At 40.1% G+C, this 27,879-nt stretch overlaps 2 long non-coding RNA genes across 3 annotated transcripts in view; one reads left to right on the top strand and one right to left on the bottom strand.

Annotated features, from left to right (window-relative positions):
- LOC141728141 (uncharacterized) overlaps window positions 1–27,879 on the top strand; it is a 109,190-nt gene that overhangs the window by 9,902 nt on the left and 71,409 nt on the right. For both annotated transcript variants that reach the window (XR_012578904.1, XR_012578905.1), the window contains exons 2-3: window positions 21,657–21,769; window positions 22,697–22,832. This is a non-coding gene — a long non-coding RNA (uncharacterized LOC141728141). The remainder of the gene's footprint in view (window positions 1–21,656; window positions 21,770–22,696; window positions 22,833–27,879) is intronic.
- LOC113458920 (uncharacterized) lies at window positions 9,483–22,023 on the bottom strand. Its single transcript, XR_003379669.2, has 4 exons — window positions 21,650–22,023; window positions 18,001–18,150; window positions 11,832–11,987; window positions 9,483–10,892 (listed from the first exon to the last, which is right to left on the bottom strand). It is a non-coding gene; the product is annotated as an uncharacterized LOC113458920 (long non-coding RNA).

Raw genomic sequence — 27,879 nt, 5'->3', positions numbered from 1 at the left:
GAGACTGTTTCCTTGATATTGTTGCTAAAGATCTGTTCAGACTAGAGTTCCTGTTCTCCCATTTTTACTGTCCGCATGCCACAAGTCATTTCCCCATCTTGCTTTGTTGCCAGGCTCTTTCCTTTCCTTGCTGGCATTTGAAGTTACTAAGCAGCTTCCCAGATTTGACCATCACATGCTTTAGTACAGAGCTCTCATCAGACTGTAGATTACTTTTATCACCTCTGAGAGAACGGATTGTTAATGTGCTGGTGTGCCTGTTCTGTATTTCTAGGCAGAGTAATTGTCACTTAAGAGAACCTAAATAACACCATAATACACCACTCAAGATTGCAGCAGTGCAATCATGGATAAACAAGCTCCTGTCACCACTGCGTGTTACATTCTGTTCTTTCTATTAAACCAGCGTGTAAATTAGCAATCCATAAAAAATTGGATCAATAGCAAACATTTTGTTACTGGTAGAGAAACAATTCAGGGATATTTTACAACTCCAGTGCTTAGTGCTTTCTCCTCACAGTCTGCTGGAAGTGATTAAAACAAAACACCTGATAATGAGGTGGCTGTTGAACAGTAAACTTCTGTGGGTTTTATTATAATTTTATTCTATTGTTTGGAACAGCAGACAATAGGGGGATCTGGAGTGTGGAAGAAGCACTGTTAGAAAACTTTGTTTCTATAACAACATGGTGTAAAAATGGACTTCCCTTTCTTAGCATCTTTCTTGAAGTGGAAAAATACCAGTTTATTTCAGATACAGGGTATTGGACAGCACTAGCAGTGTGTGAGACAGTAAGTAGTGACAAATGGAGTTAAAAGCAATGCTTGTGTGTGTGCAGTATTGCTCTAGGGTGATAAAGCTGTTTTTCAAATTGTCCTAAGTTTTTTTAAAGCTGCATGTATGTGTGCTCACCTGAAATCATGTTGCTGAGTCTGCTTTCTAACCCCTCCTTCTGATGTTAGCATTTTAGGAAGGAATCACATTAGGGTATTGTACCTGAGTAAAGTCAATTCATCACCAGCTTAAGATTGAACATTATTGTGAAAACATGTCCTGTAAGTCCTCCCATTTTCAAAGAAAGAAGAAAACAGAATGATTTTAGGGGCTGCCTGAGTGAATGTGTTTGAGTCAGCTAAAATCTGTGTATCTGGTAGTTCCTCTTCATCCTGTTACCTGCAGGACTCCCAGGACTATTCAGCCAGAGCTGGATTAGTCCTATTCCACTTGATATTAATGCGACAGAACTCATAAGGTTTATGAAGGTTCACAATATTGCTGATTTAATGTTACCTTTGCTGCTGTCACCTCCTCTTAAACACATACTGGCAAGTGGGTGTCTAACTTTCACTGAAATATACACAAAAGACTAATTTAGAGAAGCCTTTTTCTGGCTGCTGAAAAGATGTGGCTTGGTGACTAAGTTAGGCTTTGTTTTTTAGCTGTTTGTTGCATAGTTACTCAAATTCATGAGAGATATTTTAGGTGACACACTCAAAGATTGCATTTCAAACCAGAGAATACAATATATCAACTTCCTGTCATTGTTCCTATTACATTTGAATTGGTTATTCTGATTTCAGCAAGGAACTTCCAAACTTTTTTAAACTGTCAAAAATGCAAAATGCAAAATGAGAATATTCTGTGATGGCTACCTATGAATATATCTGTTCCCTTTTACATCTCTTCCAGTACCTCTTTTTAGGTTGTAAGGTATAATTCTTGTGGTTTTACATGTTGTACATAAAACTGTGTAATTGTCATTCCTTGTAGCTAATCCCTGGGAGTCAAATCTGATGTTCTAACTGGTTTGTAGCTTATATTCACTGGCCACCTTAGAAGAGATAACCTTAAACCCAAGTTGTGTTGAAAAAGGGAGCCCACCACAGCTCAGAGGAGAGCAGCAGGCAGTGCTGGGTCCATGGGGTCAGTGCTGGCATGGTATGAGCAGTGCTGGGGCTTATCCTGTCCAGATCAGCAGCCTGACTGAGTGAGTTGGGTCCTTGTTCCTCCTGGAAACCTGGGCAGGAGGGTTGTGGGGAGGAGGTGGCCAGAGAAAGAGAAACTGATGTCCTTGGTGGCTTTGCTCCAAGGTGCAATAGTATTGTGAGCAGGTAAGATCTCCAAGCCTTGTGAGAGAAAAGGATTCCTTGGCTGACACAGAGTCAGAACCATCTCTGGGAGGAGCAGGTACTGTTTGGTCTCTGTCTCTCATGTGCCTCTTCCCTTCTTTGTGGTAATGGGTGTGCATTTTATTTGGGCAGTTGAGGGAAAGAAATGTGCAATAGGTGGAAGCTCCATTCGTTGGTGTTGATAAACTGAATTACATTCTCCCATCTGAAAAACCATTAAAATTATGTGCTCCATCACAAAAGGGTGTATTTGTTTTCTTTAAAGGGAGCTCTCAAGTTTAGCTTTGCTTATTTAAGCACCATGTTCAGAGAGAGAGAAAATTACACTGGAGAGAGCATTTGTATCCATGTGCAGAGATGTGGGGAGGACATGGTGTGCATGCCCTCAGGAGGAAATGGTCTTCCAAACCCACACCTTCTCAAGAAGGAATGCAGGCAGCAATACCTCTGCTGGGCTGCATGCAAGGCCCAGGACACAGAGAGGAGTCTTTTCCCTTCCACCATGGGGAAAAGAAGAAAGGCCAGGTCTCTGGGAGGCTTTTTCTTTCACAGATGGAATGTACATCCCTTCTTTGCAATCTGAATTCTAGCTGAATATTAAGATAGGACAGCATACAGTTGGAGCACTACAGGCTTGCACACTGACAGATTCAGCTTGTTCTTTCCAGATTGCTAAAGCTTATTTTAAAAGGTCTTATTATTGGAGAGCTTCCATTATGTATCTAAAGTCACAGATATCTTACTGTCAATTAAAGGAAAACAAGTTGCTGTTACTTTTCAATTTAAGGGAGACCTCTCAATAAAAATATGTTTACCAACAGTTACACATATGGAAGTGTTTAAAAAATATTTTAAGTGCAGCGCAATTACCTAAAGGTGTGAAATGAAGTTCTTGCGTTCATTGCATCACAAGCAAGGCCTGAAATTTAGTGACTATCAGGGCTGCTGGGCTGTTTTTCCATATATATGACCAATAAAATTAGAAGCCTTATCTCTAGGCAAACTCATTTATATTTTGTTAGGTCTAGATGATTTATTCAGCTAGGAAAACTATAGTATGAATTTCTTAAGCAAATACTTATCTCTTTATAGTTGCAGAGAAACACTGATATGTGAAACACTGATGCACTGTTCCATGCTCTTAAACATTTACTTTATACCATATACCTGTGTATAATGAAGAAAAGTTTGAAAGATAATTGTGGATTTCTGAGAAAAGCCTTTACTTTTAGCACAGAAAAATATTATTGTGGTTTATGCAGTCAAATTATAACAAAATAGATTCTGGCTTTGGTGGAAAATGCATTCACATGTGAATCCATAATTGTAAAAGTAAGCCTCCTGTGATTCATGAAGCTAAAATACTTGTGGGTGCAAAACTGCTGTAGTTTTGTGCAGAAATAGAAATGTTGAAGCACATGTACTTCACTGCACATGAATCTTGGGTTCACATCAGAAAAGCTGGTTAACTGTTTTCTGTTGCACGTCTGCTGTGGTGGTGCTGTTCTCCTGATACTTTACAGCACTTAGAAATGGCTTAGGTGACTCACTTGCAGGAAAAAAAGGACTTGGAGCATTTCTAATAATGGAAAGAGTGACAAGGGAAAACAATTATTTCTAAATCTGTTTCATTACAAAGCTCTTAAACTTTTTTTTTTTTTTAATGTACTGGAGAACAGTAATTGTAACAGAGGCTTCACTTGCTTCATATATGTGAAATTCAGCGCATAAATTAGCTAAATGTGTCAAAAGACAACTGAAATAATATAGAAGGGCATATTATCAGTGGTGTTATAGCTGTGGGTTCTACTGGTCACATCAGTCCTCTCACTTCAGTTGAAATTGATCTTGAAATCTGTGTAAACTGAACATCTTCCAGTGAGTTTGAATAATAATTTAAATAAAAATTAGAAGGAAAAAGCTTTGCATTCATGATATTTCAGGCATGCTGTGAGCTAGAGGTGTTGGTTCAGATATACAAAAGAGATCTGTATCTTGTACTTGATCTAAAGGTACATAATATTATCTTATACTTCCTAAAAAAGCAGTAATCATGGGAAATTTCTCCCTTGCTGCTGCTGATGATGTCAGCATGAGTTCAGGTTCCTTCTGCCTTGCTGCCAACTCAATGCACGCACATTTTTGCACATTGTCCTACTCTTCTCGAGATGACTTGGACAGCTGAAATCCCATGCAAGGGGCCCCACTAACATTTGTCAATAGCTCAGTTCCAGCTTGCATTGGCACTGTCAAATGACTTTGGCAAGGTAGCTGAAATATTAATGTATAATCTTAGAATTGCTGTGGTTTGAAAAGATCTCAGAGGTAATTGAGCCAAATCATTAAGATGTCCAAAAAACATCCCTAAGGGCTGGTTTTCAGATATTCCTCCTTGTCATAGGTGGAATAGTGATCTGGAGGAAATGCTTTTCTTCATGCAAATTCAGAGCTTGCTCTTCCTTAATTTCCTCTCAGTGAACTCATTACAGGTGAAGCCAGAAATGTCTTAGTACATCAGAAAGAGACCTGTGCTTAGAAAGTACTGGTTGGATTTGAGATAAAGATATTCTGACATTTCTTTAAGTCAATTTCTATTGTATTTCTTGTAGGAAATGATAATAAGTTGTCCAAGAATGTGAGGGCAGTTTGCCCTGCTGCTCCTCCCCTGTACTCAAGGTCTCTTTTGTTGTTTGTGTTGCCACACTGTGTCTCTAGACCCCAGCTGTGATCAAGTTCTCATTGTTCGAGGGACCATAGAAATGGATTGTATGTCACAGTCCTTGCCACAATGACAGCACAGTTTAGCAGGCGAGGACAAAAAGGGGTAGCTAAGGTAACAGAGCCATGCTGAGACTTGGGTAAAGTCACTCAGTGAGCAGCAGGAAGGAGCAGCCATGGGACCATTGTTTCCAAGTCCCCATTGCACTGCAAAACTACTGACAGATGTTTCTTTTTAAAGGAAGACTCTCATCATAAAAAGAAAATGTTATTTTTGAAAATTTTCTTGCTAAAGAATCTTTAGAAATGGCAGACAGAAAAGAAATTGAGAAATCCTAGATGGATCATTTGAAGAAGAATTAGGTCTAAATCATCTTGGAAAAGATTTGAAATAAGACTTGGAGCACTTTTAGTGATATCCTCCTAGCTACCAGCAAATTCAGTGCAAGTTTCCTGTTGTTTCCTTACATTTAGATAACTTAACAAACCCCAAACCCAGCTCTACGCTGGTAGTTGGTTCATAAAAATGGTACAGAAAAAATTGCACTCACAATGACTTCTTTTAAACAATATTCTGTCTGTATTTTTATTAAAAACAATATTTTCAGTTGGGCTGGGAAATATAATAACCAAAGAGAATCTGACCACATATAGTAAATTTGAGTCTGTTTAACTTTTATCAATATAAGAATTTGTAAGCAGATAAATAAATCAGAAGTAGAAAGAAACAGAAGAAGCAGTCTTGAAAAAAACTTACAAGTATGTGCTACAAGTCCACAGTTTATAATGATGTTAAATAGACAAGAAAGTAGAAAGAACAGACAGAGGGATGAGGGCAGTGGAGTGGTGAACAGTGTGAGGGATGCTCAAGTAAGGCTTTATTGACTTAATTGATGTTGGTATTCATACTCAAATCTGGTAGGAATACATGTCCAAATATCTATATGCTTTCCTAGACAGATGTTTTTTTTTCCCTAACTAGGTCTTCCAGAACAGCTGGGAAATCTGGCCCAAGAAACAGTTCAAGTCCTGCTCATTATCTTCAAAAAGGGTCAGTATTTGACTCATTTGCAGGTAGTATCTTTTTGAGCTATCCTGGTACAGACAGAAGGGTTAGTTTCTAACACTAAATTCTAGAGAAATTCTGTGAGTGTGAGTAAATCCATTATTTCTTATGTTCTAAACATGAATTTTGACATCTAAGATAGATACAACATGTAATAAATTGTACATAATTTCTATTGAAAAAAAAGACTCTTGTAGACTCAGAGTGTTCACTAAAGTGTGTTGATTGCCTTGGTAATTTCAACTAAAATTAAAAGACCTTACCTGCTGCATTTTTTTGAATTATATTTGTATTTTTTATCAATAAAAATACAAGAAAGGTTAATAGAAAATTGCCAGTCATGAATTATGAGTTTCAGACTTGTATTCCACTGGCTGCTGTGCCACCTGTTAATAAGTAAACCAAGCAGCAGTTGCCACATCACTGAGAATGACTCATTTCTGTAATGAATACCAATTAGGATATCAACATATTCAATGTTCTATTCAATATTCTTGTTCTCTCTCAATATTGCTACATTATTGCAAACTCATTTAAAGAGTTGTGTGGTAAAAACATTTATTCTACAGAACAGAGCGAATGAAATCACAAAAATATTTCTGTATCTCAAAAAAAAGGGTAAATTTCTTTGAAATTAAATGGGCTGATTACAAATTTACATCTTTCTAGTGCAATGTTAACATTTTGATTTGATTTTGCTTATTCAGAATGCAAGAAAAAAAAAATCCCCCCCCCACAATTTTCTACCATATGGCAGTGCTGGCTTCAGAGCAGTTCTTGTGCTAGGCACTTTACTGTCTTCTGTTCTGCCCTGAAAATGTAACAGTTCAGCAGAACCCTGCTTCCATTGGCTCCTCTAATTTTAGTTCAGACAAACAAGAAAGGCAGGTAGCACTGACAAGGGACAACAGTCCTGCTATTCAAAGGCAGTGGAATATTTGATGTGGGATTTTTTCCACTTATCCAATTAGAATCCTCATTAACACGTAGGACTGTTGAACAGAAGGAGCTAGGATAACACACCAGCTCCAAGTCTCATTCACTAAGGTGCACATTTTATAGCTTGTAGTGGTCCTCCTGACTGTTGGTGAGCCAGAAATCAACTTCTTATACTCTATACCACTAGGCTTTGTCTATGCTAGATGGATTTTGCAAAAAGTGAATCATGACATCATCAGTGTCATCACAGCTCTGCTTGGGACCAGATCTGGTTATAGGATGTATGTAGTTACATACCCGGCAGCAATGACTTTTTATTTTGGGTGCTGGGTCAGATCTTTCCTTTACCTCTTTCAAGTTTGGTGGTTTTGTCATTGGAGAGGAAGGGTGTGGTTGTTCCAGGATTTAAACTTTCAGTATTTTCCCCTTTTCTGACCAACCTTTCCTTTGAACATATCCTATGATTGTGGTTATTTCATTTGACTGCAAACTTACAGAAAAAAAAAATAAAGGGAGAAAGTAACATCAACCCAATAGTGGAACTGTTCAAATCCTGTGTGTGATGCCATGCATGCAGACAAGGAGCCCAAGGCTTCAATTAATGAGTAGGTTTCCCTCTAGAGAGCAGCAACAGCACCTAACGTAGCAGCTGGGTGTCTGCTCTCCTTTGTCACCTTGTCCCCAGAGGTCCCTGGTGAAGTAACTGAGCTGCTCATTTCTCATTTGCTAAACTGCTTGAGATACTAAGGTAAGAGGAGCCATTTTGGTTCTTTGTAGCCTACTGGGCTGTAATTCTTGTGCATTAAATAAGGCAGAAAGTGCCTGAGCTGCCAAGCTGGACTCCTGAGAGCGGCAATGCAACCAGGATCTGACTTGCAGAAGAGCTGTTTCCTAGAGTCAGGCTTTTCCAGGTGAAAAGAAATTAATGCTTCTGTATAAAAGGATTTTCTCCCATGAAGACTTAAAGATAGATAGATAGACAGATAGACAGACAGACAGACAGATAGATAGATAGATAGATAGGTAGATATTAAAAAAAAAAAAGTATATATTTTTTTTTTTTTTTGTAGGGTCTATTTTAGTACAGTTTGGTTCTAAAGCAGACATGTGGCCCTTTTGGTTATTATTATCTATAGTAATGTATCAATATGAAAGCATCAAAATATTACTTGAGAAAATGTATAAAGAAAAGAAAGAATAAGAAAGGATAAGAGTAGAAAGATGCATAATCACCACCCATGGATTTACAATGAGATTTAATTGTTGTTGCTGGTTGAAGTGATAGTCTTGATCTATCTTGATCTACCCCCAAGAAGCCCCCAAAACACAAAGTCTGATGGGTTAAAATAGACTCAGGCTGGGTGGGAAGAACACCCAGGTACCTCCCCTGTGGGTGGGGGAAGTTTTACACTGTCTTTTGCAAAAGGCCCTGGATCTGCTGCAACACCTTTGAATCACATGCAGTCCTCTGGTGGAAGGCTTCAGAAATGGGTCTGGGGGTGCATCAGGGGTCCCTGATGGTTCATGTTCCTCCTCAGCTGCCTCTCACATCAGCACTCACATCAGCACAAGGCAATAGTGCCTCATCAGACCTTCCCTGCAGGGAGAGGGGAGTTTCACCACTGAGTGCAGTCTCCCACACCTTGGAACTCTTGGTTTGTTCCAAGCATTGTGCTGATTTCCTAGGACATAAAAGTAAATATGATTCAACTTCTCAGTGACTTCCTGATGCCTCTATAGATCCTCAAATAAATATTATATTCACACTGCATGCAATGCTGACATGTTCATTCAACAAGCACTTACTGCAGATGAGAGTTATGTACAGTTAGAGTGTGTATAAACCTCTTAAAGGGATGAAGGGTACTCAAAGCTCCCTGATAGCAAACCTGTCATCCCTGGTATTGCTTCAGAAGGAACCCCTACAGAGAACCAGAAGTGGGGGTTTGTGTGCTGGATAAGATGTGCATACAGAGTATTCCCTGTGATACACAGAGAATGCACAATATTGTGGCACTGTGAACTGCATGAAGGCCATTTATAGTGAAGAATAATAGAATCATAGCATCCATTAGGGCAGAAAAAGGCTTCTAAGGTCATAATCTCCAACCATTAACCCATCACCACCTTGTTCACTGCAGTGTAGAACTGTGAGCCCAAGAGTCCTGGGTGCAAAGTCAGGAAAATTCCCCCAGCACGGTCCTGCTTGCCACACAATGAGTCAAAGAGGGGAGAAAGAGCCTCCAAATCCAAACAGAGATGGGGAAAATAAGGGCTCTGTATGTTCCCAAATGCAAGATTCTTGGGGGACAAAGAAATCGGATCCCCTCAGGTGAGAAGATATATCTGCAAAATGGCTCACAGTTATGCATAGGCCCAATGTTTGTCTCACACAAACAGAGAACTTACAAGCCAGTAAGATTTATTTATACTTAGAAAAAACTTTGCATAAATACATAGTAAAAGGAAGTTTTCTTCAGAGAAACAGAAATGATTTGTGAAAAATATTGCCTAAGGCTTACACGCTGTACTGTAAACAAATATGGATTTCACATAGATAATATGGGTGATTTACTGATAAATTGAAAATGTACAAATATAAAGACAGACATAAAAATGTCTGTTCTAAATTTAATCATTAATTAAAGAATCCTGTGAGGTAAGTAATGTTCCATTATTTTTTTTTTTCCTAAAGGAAGGAGAAAGGACTGGCTTTATAGTCAAGTAAAGCAGATGCTTCTCCATCACTCCCCATACAGAGACTTGACGTGTCATGAAAAAAAATGCTGATGTTTCTTAGCAATTTTAGCTTAAGTTATACTTGCCTGTGCAAGTGCACTAGTAGTGCTCTGCTAGATCTAGCAGTAGAGATGGATCCAGAAAACCAAATCAGGTTATGGTTTTGAAGATCCTCAGCTTCCTTGCTATGCAGAGCTGGAGTTTGAATTGATCAGTATTCCTACAAAGAAGTGCTCCAGGTACTTAAAGGGTGGAGAACTTCATTTGTCCTTGAGCAAAGAGTCCCTAGAAGGCCCATCACAGAGAAGAGATCATTGAATTGCTGGTTTGACAAGGATAAACTATTAGGGAATCTATATTTTTACTTGAGATGTCATTCAATTTTATGTTCATTTCTAATTCAGTCTAATTTTCTGCATAATAAGGACATTGTGATTAATGAAATATAAATGGTCAAATGAAAAGGCAGTTATGTTCTTCCTTTGTTAAAGGTTGATACATGACCAGAAATACTACCAATCTGGCTGGATAGTTATAGTACAAAAATCACAACACTTCAGAAATGTAGTTTTGCATTCAGACTGTGATCTGACCAGTTTTGATTTAGTTGAACTACCCAAACTTGGATCTGAAGCTGTCTGCAGCATAATTCAGCTATCTGATGGACCCCCAAGTGTATGATTAAACTATCTGACCTGCCTATGCTGTTCTTTCTTTTTCTACTCCTGACTAGATTAGGTTCTGTCCTAAAATCTATTCTCTCATTCCAGCTTTTGATTTCTAGTTCAGTATAATAATAATAATAATAATAAATAATTTCCTACATTGCTTTTCACTCTGTTACTGGAAATAATCCTTTAGATGTGTTACTTTAAATAAAATTAGTCAAAGCCACAGTTCCACCTCCTTCACTTACAGAAGCACTAAATCTGGTGTGAACCTTGTGTTAACGACTCCTCCAGGACTTAATCCTTACACTTGAGTCTTGGTTCACTCTCCTCAGGCTTTGGTTCCATATAGTTTAACAAGTGGGTTTTGGTGTGTTTGTTTGTTTGTTTGCTTGTTTTTAACTATTTCCATTTGTAATGTGAATTTTATTTTGGTGAAATGTGGGATTCCATCCCTGTATCTGTGGTCCATGTACCCATGCTGCTGTTTCAGCTGCAGGCACTGCTCAGCCCAGGTCTGTGAGGGGTGGCCCTTCTGCTCAAAGCATCTGCCAATGTCAGCAGTCAATCAAACAGCTGGTGTTGCTTGAAGCTGAATTTAATTCACCTTCCAGGATGACAAAAATTCCTACCTGCCATGTAAACAGATAAGGATTCACTGTTAGTACCTTCTAGATACCATGGCTCTTTGGCATTCAATTTTTTTAATCAAGCACAATTTTTTATCAAAACTAGCTAGCTGTGAGCATCCGTACCAAAACTGCATCTAAAATGCAGATGATCTTTTAGGCTCCCTATGTGTTTTACTAACACTTGAAAAAAGAATTAATTCTGTGTGCAGTCTGAGTCATTTTGCAATGAACAAGCTGTTATTTATGTTTTAACATTTCCTGAAGAGACAATTTCTATAGAACATCAGGAGGCAGCCATAAAATGAATATGGAAAAAAATTGGGACAGAAGCAAGTAGATTTTTTTTTGCAATTGGCTATGCAGAACAATTTCATAGCAAAAGGTAGCACATGCAGTAGAAATTGCTGGCTTTTGTGAGTTGGCAGAAAATATAATTAAAATAAAGAAGTGACATCTTATGTGACAGAACCTGAGTAGGCAGCACAGCATTTATCACCTCCTGTTCACTAGCTTTTCTTTTTTAAAATTAGTGAGATTTATCTTATATGACGCCTACTCATGGTCTTGTTGGCATGAGCGAAAACAAAAAAAGAAATATAGCAATGTAAAATAACACCAGGAGTTACTGCAGCCAACAAAAAGGGACAAATTCATCCCTGATGCTGTGAAATAGAACTGCACAAGAGTGGATACAGGCTCACAAGTGTTTTACTTCCTGGGGTTATTCTTGTTTGTTTTTTAGTTTTGTGCTCATACATTCTAATCCTATCCAGGCAAAGCTATAGATCAAGCTATCTTCTACAAAATGAGAGTTGGATTGAGATCTTGATTTCAGCTGTGTAAATTTGAAGTTATTCTGCCAGAGTCAATGAAGTCATTCTGGGTTTATACTCGAAAGCCTTTAATCAGAAGATGTCAGTGAGCAGGAAGATGTGGCACCTGAAAATCAATGGCTGGTGCTGCTGTTTTTCTTTCAGGCTGAGAATTTTGACATCTTGCTTGCTTGGTTTTCTGTGCTGAGTTTTCTGATTCAGCCAGGCTGTGGAATGAGACCAGTAATGTTCTCTTTTAGGAGACATGGAATCTGGGAGGTTTCTGAAAAGAAAACCAAACCAAATCAAACCAAGATAAACCTAGCCTAACACAATTTAATTTTAGAAGACTCAAACAATCCATAATTTGGAATGCAGGATGACATGACTTCAACAAAGAAATGAAGGAGTGCTGTCAGAGAAATCTGCAGATAAGAGGAGCAGAGCAGGGAAGAAGGTGAATAATTTTATGCATTTATTTATTAAACCAGAGCTTGCAAAAGACCTCAAGTAAATCTGCATGGAGTGGGTGGAAGGACTGGAAGCATGATCCTTAGAATAACTATATATACAAGGTTTTAAAACCCCGCTTTTAGGAAGGCAGTGAGGTGAGAGAAAAGGGTTATCAGTATTCAGATTTTAATTATTTATGTTGCTTCTGATGAGTCACTTTCCAATACCCACACTTGAAGAATGCTTCTAAATGTATCCCTGGGGTGCATGGAAGCACACACTTACTTACAAGCTCGTGTTGATACAGTTATTCCTCCTTAGTGAATGGGATGGAGGCCAAAATCACCTCCCCTCCCACTCTCCTTAAGATGCCAGTTAACACTAAAAGAGGCAACTATTGCTTGCAGTCCAGAGAGAGCAAAACCAGCTCTTGTCCCTTTCTGCCCTCCTGCCTGGTGCACCTACAACATCTAGCCTGCAGTCATTTGGAAACAAACACACCAAATCTGTCCTTGGCTTTGTGTGAGGTTTGAAGGGTCCTTATATGCAAAGCAATGGCTTGGGCAGTATGTGGCTAGTCCTTTTTCAAGCTCTTTTTATTCAAGCAACAAATCTCTGTGGTGTGAGTGAACCCAGTTTGTCTGCATACAGAACCCACATCATGTTCTTTGGTTTTTCAGTAAGGATTTAGCACCACACAGGCCTAGAAAAAAGGTACAAGAATACAGCACTGCACCTTCTATAGCATCTTGGTGCACATGTCACTGTGGAAAAGGAAAGGTGTGTTTTTTTCTGAGACCCCCACTGAAGGAAGGAACTGATGAATCTGACTCCATGTTCTTAGAAGGCCAATTTATTATTTTATGATCTGTATTATATAAAAGAATGCTATACTAAAACTATACTAAACTATACAGAAAGGATACTTACAGAAGGCTAAAAGATAATAATGAAAAACTTGTGACTCTCTCCAGAGCCCTGACACAGCTAGACAATGATTGGTCATTAAGTAAAAACAATTCACATGAAACCAATGAAACATGCACCAGTTGGTAAACAATGTCCAAACCACATTCCAAAGCAGCAAACACAGGAGAAGAAAATGAGATGATATTGTTTTCCTTTTTCTCTGAGGCTTCTCAGCTTCCCAGGAGAAGAATCCTGGGCAAGGCGACTTTTCCAGAAAATATGACAGTGACAGAAAGGTGACAGGCTCAGGTGACCATGTCAATGCTGAGGACTTCACTGTGTATTTCACTCTGCACTGAGTGCAATGGGAGTTTTGGATGAATGATGACTGCTCTGCTGTACAATTCCATTGCCCTGTGCTCATGATCTTGCCTGTCCTTTTGACTTATTAAGTGAGCCATCCTCAGACCATCTGTGTTTTTGTAGTAGCACCTTGCAGCCTTGGAAGTAAACCTCATAAAGGCCTAGTAAAATATCTGTGACAATTTTCTAGCTATCAAGATATTTGAGGACATTAAACACCAAGGTGTGTGGATACCATGAGGCTGGGGAATATGCAGGACTTGATCACAAAGTTTAGGGTGGCTGAATGTCGAGTAATATCTGTTGTGTAGCAGTGCACTCTTTTAAGAGGTATGTCTAGCAATGGTAGGACTGTTTTACATAGACATCTATGGCAAACAGCAGTGCTGCCTTCCTGCAAGTTACCAGCCTTAAAGTCATTCACATCCATTCATATTTTCATGATCAGGGTATTGGCAACAACAATGAATTTGACAAAAGGAAAAAAAAAAGAAAAAGTATTTGCAACAGCAAGTTATAAACTGACATGTCTCATTTAAGCAGTGTCACTTACAACCAAATATTTAGACTCTGAATCAGGATAATGAAAAAACATTTTCAGGAGTGTGGTGGAGCTTCTGTCTAATTGACACTTGTACTTCCCTGCAGCTGGGGAAGATAAAGTTTCACAGAAATATGAGCAAGTCGACAGCCCAAGTTCCTGCAGGCTTGACACAGTTTGGCTGGACAGTGCTTAAATCAGTTACATCTCTTACTCTTCCTGCTAAATTCTTTTGCTAATAAGGAGAGAGGTGTCACCATAGTTTGTCACCTAGCAACCCCAGATGAGTGCTTTGAACAGCTTTGAATGAATAGCTGCCAATGGATTCTTAAAAATAGCTGGTTTGTTTTGTTTGGTTTGTGCAAGTGGAAGGTGTGGTCCCCCATATGTGCTTGTGTGAAATGATAAGCAGGAAACTGAAGGGAGGGTGACAAAGAAGAGGAAATAAAAATGGAATCATATGGTGTAATTGGCATGGATATATATAGAAAATCTGCTTCTATTCTTTTAAGTCAGCTCTGCATAAATTTGCATGGCATACCTCAAGTTCCCTGCCTGTTCCATGGCATGCTACTCAAATTCTTTCCTACAGAAGAAATGGGAACATAGATACTTTGGTATGTTAAACAACACCCCCCTTTATCACACAAAGTAGAAAATTTGGTTCAGGGATTCATTATTTGCTTAAAGCAGTTTGTAAGATTGTTCATTCTTGCCTGCATTAGACTTCACCCTTGGATTTCAGACTTAAATAGCAACTGGTAGCAATAACTGAAATTGCATTAATGGCAGCAGCTGGTGTAGGGAACAAGGGTGGATGTGGTCAGCTGCAGAGGGGAGGAAGGGCAGCAGCTATGGGCAATGACAGCCTTTGCATCCTGCTCTCTAAACAGTGCTGTAGAGAGGGGGCCAGAGCCCTCTCAGCTCATCTGGTGAAGTCACACCTGGACAGGACAGGATCACACTAATCCCATATTGGGGTAATGTCCTGAAGCAATTTAAAAACCTTGTTAGCCTTTGGGGGCTGGATTTTCTTAATATTCCTTCTACAAGGACCAGCCCAATGATGCAAAGCATCTTCATGACCACTTCAACTGACCACCAGCAACTCCTCTTCGAAAGAATTGGCTCTTGGTGACTAAACTAATTGAGTAGTTTTACAAGGCCCTGCTGCCATCTTGTATATCATGGGACATTCCTATGAGAAAAGGAGTGTGGCCACACTATAACCAGCTTCCCTTTGTTTGGGATACTGTATAACTACTTAAACTTCTTGACAGATTGTATTAATAAATTACAGTGAGCTCTCATTTTAAATTGGTCCTGTAATGTAATTTTGGGCATAATTTGAGGGCATAATTTTAATTATTGTGCCCAGTAAGGAACAGAGATGTTGATTTCTTTAGAAATACAAAGCTTCTGATTTCCCCAGCACTAAAAGCCAAAAGCATTGCAGCTGCTATTTATTTTTGTGAGACACTTCTTTCATTCATGCAGTAATTTAAAGCATATTATTTTTGTTCAGTGTAGCCACTTTAAAAATAAAGACAGCACTATAGAATGCTTCTGAATTCTTTAAAAGCTTTCTTGGGTTTTTCTTCAGTGCTCTGTTTGAAAAATAAAAAACACATTTTTGTGATGAAGCCTGTATTTTGAAGCCTATACTAGAGGAAAAAAGATATTTTTTACAGAAAGGGGGAGTGAGGTCAGGTGGGCTGGCTAACAACAAGGCATCTTTAATGTTTTTAGGTTCATTGTCTCTGGGGTAATCCATATCACAATGTAGGCTAGTTTTTATTTAGTTAATTCAATAATTGAATAAACTGGTTGTCAGTCGTGTCCAGCTTATGCTCCTGTCTGCAAAGGCCGTTCCACACAGTGCCCACATATTTATTGTAGGCTGGTGTGTGCTGCTGTTGGCTCTTACACTGCCCGTGTGTGTGAGATGTGTGTGGCTGTGCACACACACACCCCAGGGGTGCCAGGAACATCCTCCTCCTCACACAGGAGGAAGGGCACGAGTGAGCTCAGGCAAGGCTCACTCTGGTCGTGCAGCCTGGTTGCAGCCTAAGAATGCCTGAGGTGTGGGAAAAGCCGTGACCTGAAACCCGGGGACCCCTTATGGCCCATTTGCTTACCATCAGGGTCTTGATGAAAAATGTGAATGGAAGCCCCCAACCTCATTTTCACCAGAGGGAAAAAAGGTTTTGGCTAGCTTGTGGCAGCTGACAGGAAGTAAAATCTCAGCAAGGTTTAGGCAGTTAGCAAAATTATCAAAATAAAAGGGAACTTCCTGTAGAGGTAGAAAATGCTTACATCAAAATGTAACTCTGAAGTTACTGAATGGGTCCTTTCATTAGTGACTGATAGTTTCTTCTGAAAATTGTGCTGGACTTTTCTAACACACATTTTAATCAGTATCCTGTAGCATGGTGTGTGCCTGGCAGTTCTGAGACTACATTTCAAGAAGCTGGTAATGGATCTCTGCAACTGATTGATGGCAACAGTGAGAAATGCTAATGGGAAGCAAGTTAGTGTGGTCATTTAACCACATCTTTATACTTAAATATACTTATAGTTCCATATAAATGTGAAAAAAGTGAAGATGTAACAGTGAGTATATAAATATTTTAAGATGTCCGGTATTTTAATTTTGCACTGTCTTTTGGGTCAGGAAAGAGTGATGGATCATCTTCATTCTTCTCTTGTGCTGAACATTTTTAATGCTCAATTTTCTCTCAATTTTTAATATTTTCCCATATTTATGTTGTTATTATTCAGTCTTCTAACTTTAGTAAGTGCTAGATTTCAGCTTTTCTCTAATTCTGCCTAGTCTTCTAGTTAGTTTAAGTTTTTATCTTTTTTTTTTTTCTCCTCCCTCTAATACTTCCAGAAGATAACTGGACTGTCATGAGCTAACAAGTCTCTGTGTAGGGTCACAAGCATTGTTTAACATGATTTTTCCCATCACATTTTTTCCTCCAAGCCCAACTTTGGTCATCTGCTTGAATACTGAGCTGCTCAGGGACCCTGGGTATTGCAAAAATACACTAATTACATGTTATCATACCCATGCAGTTGACTTGCTGTTGTGCAGTGTTTTTCTGTAACACTGCCATGTATCTGACAGGGCTTGCTCACTGAACAAGGGATGTGAAGTTGTTTTTTGGATGCAGTTTCTTGCTGTGTGCTGGGGCAATGTGCTAATGCCCCCCAAAATCCTTGCCATGGCTGTGGTAATGGTGTAGCCTTTCTGACTCTTGTCTGTCTGTCACTTAGCTGTGGTTGGGGCTTAGATCTTCTCTCTTTCCTGTACACTAGATAATTACTCCCTGAAATTTGTCTCTCTGTGTAAAAATCCTTCAGTTGCTAATCCATCAAAAAAGCTAAGGGTATTTTTAGAAATCTTGGGATTTTACTTGTTCCACCAGTGGATTTAAATTTTTAAAAGCCAGTTATTGAGTTCTACTACTAGGTCCTCCTTTTCATAAAACACTATACTGACTATGCATTTTTTATCAATATAATGTGAAAATGATGTTAATCCAGTATTTTGACAGTTATAGAGTGATAAAGCTTGCAGAAAATAAGAGATGAGAAAATAAGGTCTGAACAACAGGCAGGAAGGTAAGTGTTAAGTTTTTTGAAGCATGAAGTGTGTGAAGTAATTTGAGGGATTCAGTCATGAGGTTCACCTAGGCAAGCACTCTTTAACAGCAACCAATAAAAACAGAGAAAGAAAAAAATCCCAACATGTTTTCCCCTAGGTATGTCTGCTGAACTTCCAGACACCCATGGCTTAGGCACCTCTTGAGACCGAGTGTCTTTTCATGTCTAGCAACCTTTTTTGCATTTTTTTCATCAGAAAACATGTCTAAAATTTTCTTTATTTTTGTAAACTTTCCTGTACACAATACTGAGGCACAGTGAGTTCTGAAGTTGAAACACATATCATTCATAAAGCTACCTCCTTTTTCTTTAATCTCTGAACATTTGATGCTCCTAGTTTCTAAATTATGATTTTGTATACCTTTATTTCATCCTTCTTTGATTTTGTTCTTCCAGGCTGAAGACTTCTGGTCTATATACTGTTGTCCAGATGCTATTTTGCCTTGAGTGGTGTTGCTGTTTTCAGCATCCTTCTCTGTACCTTGTTCATCTGTATGTTCATGGAAATGTCCTAGAAGCATATTGATGTGATGAGGGATTGCTCCTTGAACAAAGAATTCTCATTCGTATATGGAGTGATTCCTCTCCATTCTAATGAATGCTTTCCCTCTCTCTTGGCTGTCATGCATTTACATGTTTGAATCTTAGGATTTTCTGCCATTTATAACTGTTTTTATTTTCTCTCACGTTCATTTGTATCTATAATAGTTCTTGGCAGATTACCATGCATTTCTGAAAAAGGGAATTTTCTCTCTTTTCTGTGGATCTTGTTCAAGCAGTTGATATGTCTGAATTTACAAGTGCTCATCCAGAGTTTAGTATTACTTCGGGTGTGTGTGAGCCATAATCAACAATTTTAGGCTGCAGTTAAGAATGGTCCATTGAATTCACTAGCAAGGAACAAATGTGAAATGCAAGATAAAAACACTATAAAATTACTTTACTTCACTATGTAGGCAAAGAAGGTTATTCCTGAAAAAAATAAAAGTAAAGCTAATAGATTAGCTAACAGGCAAGTGCCCAGGAGAAACTAAATAAAGAATTTTAGACTTTTCTTGGTGTTGTGGTTTGATGGTGGCCTGATGCCAGTCACCCGCGAGCGTTGCTTGCTCAGTCTTCCTTGTCACAGCTTGGTAAAGAAAAGAAAAGGAAAAAAAGTTAACAAAGGGTTCATGAGTGAGGTAAGGACTGGGAGAAACATTTCAAGGCCAAAACAGACTCAACTTAGGTTGAAAAATGAAATTTATTACTAACAGAATCAGAGGAGAATAATGAGAAGTAAAATAAGCCCTTGAAACACCTTCTCTCCCAAACCCTTCCGTCCATCCCACCGACAGCGCAGGGATACAGGGCATGGGGCTTTGATCAGTTCATCACCGAGATTTTCTCCCGCTGCCCCGGGAGAGGAGCCATCCCCTGTGAGGCCGTGGGTGCCTCCCACAGCAGGCAGCTCTCCATGGACTCCCACAGCACAGCAGGCAGCTCTCCATGGGCTCCCACAGCAGGCAGCTCTCCATGGGCTGCCCTGGCCTGGGCCCGCCCTCAGGAACAGCGGCCGAGCCGCCCCTGCTGCAGCGAGAGCTCCCCCAGGGCCGGCGGCGCTCCCAGAGCTGCTCTGACCTGGGGCTCTGCCCTCGGGTCCTGCCCTGCAAGGACAGGGGAGCGGGGCCCGAGGACGGGCTGCTCCGGCCAGGGAGCGGGGCCCCTCTCGCCATGATCTCCCCTGGAGCACAGCCTCCTCCAGGCACCCACCCGCTCCGGCCTGGGCACATCCCCATGGGCTGCAGGCGGATCTCTGCATTCCCCATGGATCCCCATGAAGGGGCACAGCTGCTTCACCTTGGTCTCACTACACCTGCAGAGGAATCTCAGCTCAGGCGCCTGAAGCAGCTCCTCTGCCTCCTTCCCCAACTTTGGTGTCACCATGTTGTTTGCCTCACATGGTTTCATCTCCTCCTCCTCTTTGACTAGAAGTAAAAACTTCTGACTTTGATTTTGTTCTTAAGTATGTCATCACAGAGGTGCTACCAGCCTCTCTCATCAGCCCAGCTTTGCCCAGCAGCATGTCCATCTTCGGGGCCATGAGGGAATGGTTCTGGTGGCCATGGTGGAAGCTTCCAGCAGCTCCTCACAGAGCCCATCTTTGTGGCCCTCGCTACCCAAAACCTGGCCGTGCCAAACCAATGCCCTTGGCAATGTGGATTTTCTTTGTAATGAGTTGTAGGGATCACTTCTCAGTACGGAGAGTAAGCTAACAGCAATATTTGACTTTGTTTTGGTTTTGTGGTTTGTTTTTACAGAATAATCATAACTCAGACTGGATCAAAGATAAGTTTAATAAACCAGGGACTTCATTAACATTTTGCATTCTATATCTCATGACTGGATTAAAAGAACTTTCATGTTCTTTGAGGAGAAAATATGTCGGCCCTCTATAGGACAGCCTCAGAATCCCAGCTGGACTTGGTACCATAGGGCCAAGATTATACAAAACAAAAATAATCTTCATCCCTTCCACTGTGCCTATATCTCTGCTTCAAAAAAGTTTAATGGTTCACATATTTGTGCTTAGCTGTGCAAACATTTATATTTTATTTTATCCTTTTCCCCCCTGTACTTTGTGACTGCTGTGTTTGAGTTTTCTTTTTCTTACATTCTTACAACAATAATATTAAAACGTTACAGGTGTATGTGTATGTGTATGCTTGTTTTTTCTTTTTGGTTGAGAGCTTAAACAGTAGAAAATATTTTGTTCTCCTTCTGGCAGGAAAGAGCTGTTGTTTTTGCTTGCAGTCCAGCCTAATTTGCACCTGTGTGCAAACGTGACTTGAGGAAGGAGAATTCCAGTGAGACTGGCTTCATTTTGCCACAGCTAACTGAAGAATAGGAAGGGTCAGAATGGGAAATGCTGTTTCTGAATGATTATGTTTTTGCAAAAAGTCCCACTTCAGGACTAGTTTTCACTCAGTATTTACCACTGAATCCTTACTGGCAGAGCAGCAGCCAGTCTGGCTTTCTGGAGATCTGCTGCAGGCAATGCAGGACCCATGAAGATTTATTTTCAGCTTTTACAACCTGTTATCCTGCCTGAGAGCTGAAGTTGCCTATAGCCCAACCTTGCAACACCTTGTCAGAGTACAAGTATTGTGTTCTGCAGCCCTTCGCCAGCAAATCTGGATCACGTGACAACATAAAGCAAGTCAGATCCCAGACTGTTAGTGCAAGAGAGACTATTTGTAGAGATTCCAATGAAAAGTGTAGTGATCTCATGAAAACCCTACAGTTTACTCTTATGGACTTTCAAAAAAAATAAAAACCAAAAAACTACTGCCTTTGATAAATTTGTTTGGGTGAAGAAGTGAACCAGATGATTGGATCACTGCAGAGAAGCTGCTTTTCTGCCAATTGACAGTCGAAATTAGGTAGAAAATTGCTCAGAGGACTGGAATTTAGTTACACAAATTTAAAATTAGAAGAACATTTTGTACTTTATAAAGGAAAACATATCTGTAACATTTGATACAAGCTAACATTAGTCAGGGTAATTAAATTCAATGTTTTAAAGATTAATAGATGTTTTACTTCAAGTGCTTTAGCAAGCACAGAGATAGGAGGAAAAAAGTATTGCCCTGCTATGTTTTCTGCTTTCATGTGTTCTGATACATTAATTTGCCAGGGTCAGAGAAATGGCTGATTGGGTGGATTCTCTTGATTTCAGGTAGTTTTCATAAGCAAATTACTGCCCTAAGGAGATAAACCCCCATCTTTGAAGTTGTCTAAGAATGTAAAAATAGAACTGACTGAAAAATTATTTTCAGTACCAAGAGAAGTATTGATTTATTATTTACCTTGGAAATAACCAGAAGGATTAAAAAAAAAAAAAAGAGAAGAAAAAAGAAAACTTCTCCCCCATGCTATTTGCAGAAATTTTCATTGTAAGACACATTCTTGACACCTTCACATAGAATTGAAAGGGAAGTTGTCTAAAGCTGTTTTCCTGTATTTCTTACCTTCCAGGCTCATGGAGAGTCAGGTGCACATCAAAATGATGAGGCCAGCAGGAATGATGTCAAGCCAAGCTCTGCAGGATGCCACGGGGAGATGGAGCTGTGACCTCTGAGACAGGCGAGGTGATTCTTGCAGTCAGTTTGGGGAAACTGGGATTTAAGAACTTTTTGGAATCTTCAATATCTGTGTCCTCTGTGCAGTCAAGCAGGATCCCATAGCTGCTTGATAAAACCCTGATGAGCCTGCCTGCTCACAGCAAATCCCCAGCACAACAGTCAGCACTGTTACAGTGGAAGAAATTAGGTAACTCCCTCTGGTGAGCATGTGGCCCTTGCTGCATGTGAGGTAAAACAGTTTCTCTGCCGTTTTGCTTTGTTATTTTAAATCTCGGCTGTATTTGTAATTCAGTTCTTATTTTTACAAAAGCATTGTATAAATGTAATATCGCTGTGATCACTGGCAATTTAAAAATGCTGAAAAAAGGTTTAGTCTTTGTGGGGAGGAACACTCCCTCTGTCAGCTCTTGTGGTGGCATCACTATAGCTGATGCCTCACAAAACTATCTGATTACATGAAGAAAGTCTTAAAATGGTGATATCCCATTACATGGCATCTGGTATTCCCCACAAACATATGGTAACTGGTCAGGTTCTCTCCTTTTATTTGGGAGCTTGTACTATGTCAAGAAAACCCCAAAACAAAGCACTTAATGCAGAATTTGGAGATACATGATAGCAGAACAGGCTTTTATCACCATCTCTTAAGGTGTTAGTAGAAGCCAAGCACAAACTAGCCCACTGGATACAGGTAATAAGAAGAAAAAATTCTGCTCTGTACAATTTACTGTATAAATTAGACCACTAACACTATGGACACTGAAAATAGGCCATGCTAGATAAGATGAGGTGATTGTGCTAAGTGCTTTTGAAAAGAATTTTATTAAAAGACATGGATCTTATTTTTTTGGTGACTTATTTGATTTGGTTATTTTTTTTCTTTTTTGTTTTGGTAAAAGCCCTTATTTTTTCCCTTTGTGTTTTTAATGGCAGGCAAGAGAGGGAGAGTAGACTGCTACAGTAGAAGTGAGCAGAGGAAATCTCTCTGGAAGCAGTAGTTACAGGGGATCAAGTCAAGCCACAGAACTCATCCTGGCAAGCAGAACTTGCTCTCAAGCAACCCAGTCTTGTGAGTAAAAAGCCTTTGCATTTGGTATTGAACGTTGATGCATTCTATATTTGGCCCTCTAACAGTGATGAATTCAGAAAGGAGTCAAGGAGGTCTGTGCAGCAGTCTTGTTATTAGGGCAGCTTAAAAATAACAGATTTGCCAGCCCAGAGAATCAGCAAAAGAAGAGACAACAAAAGATTTGATAGGAGATAGGCAGTGTTACTTGGAATCAGCCCTGTTAATCAACCAGGAAGTGAAAAAGAGACAGCATTTGAGATCTAAACAGCAAAATCACAAAACAGAGGATTAATTATTTTGAACACTGGGTGTTGAGAGAAAAGGTACTTGGTTAGTAAGCACCAGTTCATTAGGAAAGGTAGGAATTGTAAGTAGCAGTTCCAAGAGATGGAAGTGTTGGCCAATTAACATCTGCAGATATCATCTCTATCCTGTATTTTAAATCAATTCATCTTAGTGGAAAATGTTTGTGAATCTTGAAAATACTTTTATGTAGGCAGTTCTGAGAATGAGATTGAAGCTCTGTGCTCCTTATCTGACAGTATATAAGGCCAGTCACTAAAAGAGGTCAAAATTGGTGACTCATAATTTTGAGTATTAACATTTTTATTTTAAAAGATTTTAGAAATAAATTTTGATGTAAGTACAGAAGTTCATGCAAATTAAAAAATGACAAATATTTGATGATGAAGAATAAAAAAACATCAGACATTAATTTTCACAAGAAAATGGGAGATAATGCTAACAGAAGTGGCCAAAATAGATGTTCATTTCCAAAAGGAGAAATTTTAATGAAGAAGCACTAGTGAAGTGAGCATGTGGCTGAAGATTTTTCAGACCTCTGAATTTAAAACTTCTTCTGGACTTGATCATATTCCTGCTGGGTTCACTGAATTTATTTTGACATTCAGAGCTAAGGGGTGGGGGAGAAACCTGTTTGTTAAAAATTATCATTATGGAGAATCAGAAATGAGTACTCATTACTGAACTCTGGGAGACTAGTCAGCAAGCAGCTGGCTTTGACCTTGCAATGCAACGACAGAGGAATGTGTGGGAGTCAGGGAGAACTCTGTCTTGGCTTGACTGACATCCACCTACTCCTGTAGATGTATTTGAGATGCACATTCTGTCTTCCTTTAGAAATCAATCTTTTGGGAGCCTGTTTTCTTGGAATGCAATGTCTTAAATTGCTCTGCAGGAAGGGGATATGCTATGAGGAGCAAATGGGAAGTTTATAAGATCATTCATGTTACACAGCAACCAAGAGACAAAAAAATACCCATGTCAACTATTATGAATTCTATAAACTCCTAATGATTGACTGTGACATTGATTTTAATATGCAAATTAAGGCAAATATGTTTAGTGTCAGGAGAGAAGAATGAAAATGAGAATCTGTTATGATTAAAAATCCCATACTGGGAAGGAAAGGTATTCTACTGTCAGTGAGAGGTATGGCTGACAGAAATGTGTAAAGAGTGCAAATGAAGAAATCTGTATGCTGTATTTTGTAAAGAGGAGTGAGACATGGAGTGAATGCAAAATGTAAGAATTGTTGTCTTTACACTAACATATGATATTGGTCTGTGAAGTAAATAAGCTTAGCACATGTACCTGTAGCCTCCTTGCATTCCATAGAAATCAGTATTCAAATAACAAAATAAAACACTGAAGAAAAATTGTCTTTTAATTTTCTGGTTTATGTACTGTAACTACTTTCATAAATGCTATTGGTTCCTATTAGAATTTGAATATAATTCCTATGGAGATTGGAATTTATTATGCTGCCCTGAAAGGTTGCCAAATGTGAATTGCTGCAAAGTGAAATTAAATTTGGTTCCTTTCAAATATATAAGTATATGGAATACAAAAGTAGAAATAGCAGAAGTAATGTTCTTTTTGTGCTACTCACTGGAATTGTTGAGGAATTTTAAGCAAATATATAAAAATGTCTTTTATGACATTGATGAAGCACCTTTATAGATAATTCACCATCATTAACCTGAATCCTGATTAGGCTTCAGCAGAGTCTCCTACATTCTGTGTTGGGACAGCCTTTAATTCAGGGCTGCAAAGGCTGTGCCTCCTAGGAGCAGTCACTGAGCAGGCAGTGCCCTGTTTGCACATGGCCATTTGTGTAGGGCAGGCTTGATTTCCTTCTCCATTGAGTAGCCAAGGACACAGGCATCACCTCCAGGTGAGAGAGAGGAGCCACCTCTGTTCCCTCCTGCAGGTCACTGTGACCGTGGTGCTTATGGCAGTTGTGGCTAAATACCACAACCTATTCCTGAGAATGCACATTTGCCAGATAGATGGTGACTGCTATGTTAGAATTATGATTCTAACTAAATATATTGTACTTTTCATGAGATTTTTCTATTACCAATAAAAATCACCCTAACTGGTTGTAGGGTGAGAGCAGAAATATCTCTTTAAAAGCTTTTAAAGGCTTGAGGGCTGTACTGCTTTAGAAAAAACTGATCAGAGAGAAATTTCATGTTGGATCCAGGATGAGGGAAGATCTGTATTTAGACTGTATATTTTGAAATAATTTCTGATTTTTATAAAGTATCTGTATTAGTGAAGCACTGTCATGGAATCACAGAATGGGTAAGGTTGGAGGGTCATGTGGCCCAGCCTCCCTGCTCAAGGAGGCTCATCCCAGAGCACATGGCACAGGATTGTGTCCAAACAGCTCTCAAAACATCTCCAGTGAGGGACTCCATAGCCTCACTGGGCAGTCTGTTCCAGTGCCCCATTAACACATTGCTGCACATTTAACATCCAGGAATTATAGCTTCCTGTGCTACATTTTATACCACCAGTGGGACTCAACATATTCGGTGGCATGCCTTTTATTAATTAGGCTTTATCTGTTTGATTTGGGGACAGACAGAGGAACTTAATACATTATTACTAACAAATGAGGATATTCTACTTTCTGATGATTAAATTTTCAAAAGTAATTTGAAATATAGATTGTACATGCTTCACAAGGAGGCATCATCAGATGGACTTCATTAATTAATCAGCAACATTTGCTGCACAGCATGGCTATGCAGGTGCAAGAATAAAATAAACTATTATTTGAAGTTGTTTTTCACATTTTTCATTGTTCCATAGGAAAATGGCCCAGGGCTTATTTTTCTCTGTGGTGTTAGCTCCATTTATGAATCAAATTTCATACCAAAGGAAAATGCCTTACTTTAATATGTGCTAGTACTTCTGGATGGAACTATTAATCTGAATCACCCCAGCTGATCTTGTCTCGAGTTAGTGGTAGCTGATTAGATTGTATGGATGTGGACTGTATCTCTGTTGGTGCAGCAAGTCATGTCTTGGTTTTGGTGTAATTTCCTTCTTTGCAATACATAAGACAGTCAATTTCTTCCCCTGGCTCCTTCTTGGAAAAGAAAAAATTGTGGCTCAGCTCATTGCAGCAGATAAAGTTGTGTGCAATTCCCTTAAGAAATCTTTGTGCCAGATGCAGCCTGTGGTAGTGCCTTTCATGGGCTCAGCTCTCTGTGTGCTGTCCTGCAGTGACAAATTTACAAGCTAACTCTGGCAGTGAAGACAGATTCTCCACTTTCTGCTTCTTCTAATGGTCTGAAAAATGCAAATTCCTTCCTTCCTTCCTTCCTTCCTTCCTTCCTTCCTTCCTTCCTTCCTTCCTTCCTTCCTTCCTTCCTTCCTTCCTTCCTTCCTTCCTTCCTTCCTTCCTCCTTCCTTCCTTCCTTCCTTCCTTCCTTCCTTCCTTCCTTCCTTCCTTCCTTCCTTCCTTCCTTCCTTCCTTCCTTCCTTCCGCCACTTCCTTCCTTCCTTCCTTCCTTCGCCACTTCTCTTCCTTCCGCCACTTCCTTCCTTCCTTCCGCCACTTCCTTCCTTCCTTCCGCCACTTCCTTCCTTCCTTCCTTCCGCCACTTCCTTCCGCCACTTCCTTCCGCCACTTCCTTCCGCCACTTCCTTCCTTCCTTCCGCCACTTCCTTCCTTCCTTCCGCCACTTCCTTCCGCCACTTCCTTCTGCCACTTCCTTCCTTCCTTCCTTCCTTCCTTCCTTCATTCCTTCCCCTTCCTTCCGCTCTCTTCCTTCCTTCCTTCCGCCACTTCCTTCCTTCCTTCCCGCCACTTCCTCTTCCGCCACTTCCTTCCGCACTCTTCCTTCCTTCTCGCCACTTCCTTCCTTCCTTCGCCACTTCCTTCGCACTTCCTTCCTTCCGCACTTCCTTCCTTCCGCCACTTCCTTCCTTCCTTCCGCCACTTCCTTCCTTCCTTCCTTCCGCCACTTCCTTCCTTCCTTCCGCCACTTCCTTCCCGCCACTTCCTTCCTTCCGCCACTTCCTTCCTTCTGCCACTTCCTTCCTTCCTTCCTTCTTCCGCCACTTCCTTCCTTCCTTCCTTCCTTCCTTCCTTCCTTCCTTCCTTCCTCTTCCTTCCTTCCTTCCTTCCTTCCTTCCTTCCTTCCTTCCTTCCTTCCGCCACTTCCCTTCCTTCCTTCCGCCACTTCCTTCCTTCCTTCCTTCCGCCACTTCCTTCCGCCACTTTCCGCCACTTCCTTCCTTCCGCCACTTTCCTTCCTTCCTTCCTTCCGCCACTTCCTTCCTTCTTCCGCACTTCCTTCCTTCCGCACTTCTCTTCCGCCACTTCCTTCCTTCCGCCACTTCCTTCCTTCCGCCACTTCCTTCCGCCACTTCCTTCCTTCCGCCACTTCCTTCCTTCCTTCCTTCGCCACTTCCTTCCTTCCGCCACTTCCTTCCGCCACTTACTTCCGCCACTTCCTTCCTTCCTTCCCGCCACTTCCTTCCGGCCACTTCTTTCCGCCACTTCCTTCCTTCCTTCCTTCCTTCCTTCCTTCCTTCCTTCCTTCCTTCCTTCCTTCCTTCCTTCCTTCCTTCCTTCCTTCCTTCCTTCCTTCCTTCCTTCCTTCCTTCCTTCCTTCCTTCCTTCCTTCCTTCTTTCCTTCCTTCCGCCACTTCCTTCCTTCCGCCACTTCCTTCCTTCCGCCCACTTCCTTCCTTTCCGCCCACTTTCCTTCCTTCCGCCACTTCA

Source organism: Zonotrichia albicollis, chromosome 2 (assembly GCF_047830755.1).
Source record: "Zonotrichia albicollis isolate bZonAlb1 chromosome 2, bZonAlb1.hap1, whole genome shotgun sequence".
NCBI lineage: Eukaryota > Metazoa > Chordata > Aves > Passeriformes > Passerellidae > Zonotrichia > Zonotrichia albicollis.
The sequence above is the reverse complement of the archived record's forward strand: the minus strand, read 5'-3'. Positions and strand labels throughout refer to the sequence as shown.